General features: G+C 38.6%; 1 non-coding gene across 1 annotated transcript; it reads left to right on the plus strand.

The window, feature by feature from the left end:
* The first annotated feature begins 459 nt into the window (after window positions 1–459).
* LOC130971123 (small nucleolar RNA R71) lies at window positions 460–563 on the plus strand. The gene has a single exon (XR_009082353.1). It is a non-coding gene; the product is annotated as a small nucleolar RNA R71 (small nucleolar RNA).
* Window positions 564–4066: the final 3503 nt, after the last annotated feature.

Consider the following 4066-nt stretch of genomic DNA (forward strand, 5'->3'; position numbering starts at 1 on the left):
TGATTCTTCCATGAGAAATTTGGGTGATTTCTCCATGAAGAATTATAGGTGTTTCCATAGGGTTCTCCTAGGTAATTCACCTCTTCCATTGAAGGGTTCTCAGGATCATAGGCTTCTTCTTCAGATGAAGCATCCTTAGTACTGCTTGGTGCATTTTGCATTCCAGACAGACTTTGAGAAATCAAATTGACTTGTTGAGTCAATATCTTGTTCTGAGCCAGAATGGCATTCAGAGCATCAATCTCAAGAACTCCTTTCTTCTGATTAGTCCCATTGTTCACAGGATTCCTTTCAGAAGTGTACATGAATTGGTTATTTGCAACCATTTTAATTAGCTCTTGAGCTTCTGTAGGCGTCTTCTTCAAATGAAGAGATCCTCCAGCAGAGCTATCCAAAGACATCTTGGATAGTTCAGAGAGACCATCATAGAAAATACCTATGATGCTCCATTCAGAAATTATGTCAGATGGACATTTTCTGATTAATTGTTTGTATCTTTCCCAAGCTTCATAGAGGGATTCTCCATCCTTCTGTCTGAAGGTTTGGACTTCCACTCTAAGCTTACTCAATTTTTGAGGTGGAAAGAACTTTGCCAAGAAGGCATTGACTAGCTTTTCCCATGAGTCCAGGCTTTCTTTAGGTTGTGAATCCAACCATGTCCTAGCTCTGTCTCTTACAGAAAAAGGGAATAGCATAAGTCTGTAGACCTCAGGGTCTACCCCATTAGTCTTGACAGTGTCACAGATTTGTAAGAATTCAGCTAAAAACTGATGAGGATCTTCCAATGGAAGTCCATGAAACTTGCAATTCTGTTGCATTAGAGAAACTAATTGAGGCTTAAGCTCAAAGTTGTTTGCTCCAATGGCAGGGATAGAGATGCTTCTCCCATAGAAGTCGGGAGTAGGTGCAGTAAAGTCACCCAGCACCTTCCTTGCATTGTTGGCATTGTTGTTGTTTTCGGCTGCCATGTGTTCTTCTTCCTTGAAGAATTCGGTCAGGTCCTCTAAAGAGAGTTGTGCTTTGGCTTCTCTTAGCTTTCTCTTCAAGGTCCTTTCAGGTTCAAGGTCAGCCTCAACAAGAATGCTTTTGTCTTTGCTCCTGCTCATAAGAAAGAGAAAAGAACAAGAATATGTGGAATCCTCTATGTCACAGTATAGAGATTCCTTGAAGTGTCAAAGGAAAAGAAAAGTAGAAGACAGAAGTAGAAAATTCGAACTTATCAAAGAAGATGGAGTTCGAATTTTGCATTAAGGGATAGTGTTAGTCCATAAATAGAAGGATGTGAGAAGAAGGGAAGTGATTTTCGAAAATTAAGTAAGGATTTTTGAAAACATTTTTGAAAAACACTAATTGATTTTCGAAAATGAAAGTGGAAAAGAAATCAAGTGATTTTTTTGAAAAAGATTTTGAAATTATAAATCAAAGAGATTTGATTGAAAACTATTTTGAAAAAGATGTAGTTAAGAAGATATGACTGGTTTTAAAAAGATGTGATTGAGAAGATATGATTTGAAAAACATTTTAAAAAGATTTGATTTTGAAAATTAAAAACTTGGCTAACAAGAAAAGATATGATTCAAACATTAAACCTTTCTCAACAGAAAAGGCAACATACTTGAGATGTTGAATCAAATCATTAATTGATAGTAAGTATCTTTAAAAATAGAAAGAAATTGATTTTGAAAAAGATTTGATTGAAAGTATATGATTTGAAAAAGATTTAATTTTGAAAAAAAATTTGAAAACTTGAAAACAAAATTTGATTTGAAAACAAAATCTTCCCCCTTGTGCCATCCTGGCGTTAAACGCCCAGAATGGTGCACATTCTGGCGTTAAACGCCCAAAATACTACCCTTTTGGGCGTTAAACGCCCAACCAGGTATCCTGGCTGGCGTTTAAACGCCAGTCTGTCCTTCTTCACTGGGCGTTTTGAACGCCCAGCTTTTTCTGTGCAATTCCTCTGTTGTATGTTCTGAATCTTCAATTCTCTGTGTTATTGACTTGAGAAGACACAAATTAAAAATATTTTTGGATTTTTAATAATCAAAATGCAACTAAAACCAAATAACAATGCATGCAAGACACCAAACTTATCAGTTTGTATACTACTGACACTAATGAGAATGCATATGAGACACACAAAACACTCAAGTCAAGAGAATTTAAAGATTAGAGTAAGAAATCATCAATAACATCTTGAAGATCCTTAAGATACATGAATGAATGCATGCAATTGACACCAAACTTAAAATTAGACACTAGACTCAAACAAGAAACATAAAATATTTTTGGTTTTTATGATTTTGAAAAATTTTTTTTTTTTGGATTTTTCGAAAATTAAGTGGAAAAGAAAATAAAGGTATCAAAATTCTTAATGAGAATTCCAGGAATCATGCAATGTTAGTCTAAAGCTTTAGTCTAAAGGAATTAGACATGGCTAGCCAAGCTTCAGCAGGACATTGCATTCAAGAGCTAAATTGATGAAAATCAATAAGCTTTGGTGATGATAAGAACATCACTTTGAAACACTAGAATTCATTCTTAAGAACTCTGAAGAAAAAATACCTAATCTAAGCAACAAGATGAACCGTCAGTTGTCCATACACAAAACAATCCCCGGCAACGGCGCCAAAAACTTGGTGCGCAAAATTGTGATCACTACACAACTTTGCACAACTAACCAGCAAGTGCAATGGGTCGTCCAAGTAATACCTTACGCGAGTAAGGGTCGATCCCACGGAGATTGTTGGTATGAAGCAAGCTATGGTCACCTTGTAAATCTTAGTCAGGCAGACTCAAATGGGTATAGTGATATACGAATAAAGCATAAAGATAAAGATAGAGGTACTTATGTAATTCATTGGTAGGAACTTCAGATAAGCGTATGAAGATGCCTTCCCTTCCGTCTCTCTGCTTTCCTACTGTCTTCATCCAATCCTTCTTACTCCTTTCCATGGCAAGCTTATGTAGGGTTTCACCGTTGTCAGTGGCTACCTCCATCCTCTCAGTGAAAATGTTCCTATGCTCTGTCACAGCATATGGCTAATCAGCTGTCGGTTCTCGGTCAGGCCGGAATAGAATCCAGTGATTCTTTTGCGTCTGTCACTAACGCCCCGCCTGCTAGGAGTTTGAAGCACGTCACAGTCATTCAATCATTGAATCCTACTCAGAATACCACAGACAAGGTTAGACCTTCCGGATTCTCTTGAATGCCGCCATCAGTTCTTGCCTATACCACGAAGACTCTGATCTCACGGAATGGCTGGCTCGTTTGTCAGGCGAGCACTCGGTTGTCAGGCGATCAACCATGCATCGTGTATCAGGAATCCAAGAGATAAACACTAGAGCCTTGATTGCTTGTAGAACAAAAGTGGTTGTCAATCACCTTGTTCATAAGTGAGAATGATGATGAGTGTCACGGATCATCACATTCATCAAGTTGAAGAACAAGTGATATCTTGGACAAAGAACAAGCGGAATTGAATAGAAGAACAATAGTAATTGCATTAATACTCGAGGTACAGCAGAGCTCCACACCATAATCTATGGTGTGTAGAAACTCCACTGTTGAAAATACATAAGAACAAGGTCTAGGCATGGCCGAATGGCCAGCCTCCCCCAAAGAGGGTTCAATCATAAAACATGATCAAAAGCTCTAGTGATCGAAAGACTCCTAATCCAATAGCAAAAGGTCCTACTTATAGAAAACTAGTAGCCTAGGGTGTACAGAGATGAGTAAATGACATAAAAATCGACTTCCGGGCCCACTTGGTGTGTGCTTGGGCTGAGCAATGAAACAATTTCGTGTAGAGACTCTTCTTGGAGTTAAACGCCAGCTTTTATGCCAGTTTGGGCGTTTAACTCCCATTTAGGTGCCAGTTCCGGCGTTTAACGCTGGAATTTCTGAGGGTGACTTTGAACGCCGGTTTGGGCCATCAAATCTTGGGCAAAGTATGGACTATCATATATTGCTGGAAAGCCCAGGATGTCTACTTTCCAACGCCGTTGAGAGCGCGCCAATTGGGCTTCTGTAGCTCCAGAAAATCCACTTCGAGTGCAGGGAGGT

The sequence above is a fragment of the Arachis stenosperma genome, chromosome 3 (genome assembly GCF_014773155.1).
Source record: "Arachis stenosperma cultivar V10309 chromosome 3, arast.V10309.gnm1.PFL2, whole genome shotgun sequence".
NCBI classification, from domain to species: domain Eukaryota; kingdom Viridiplantae; phylum Streptophyta; class Magnoliopsida; order Fabales; family Fabaceae; genus Arachis; species Arachis stenosperma.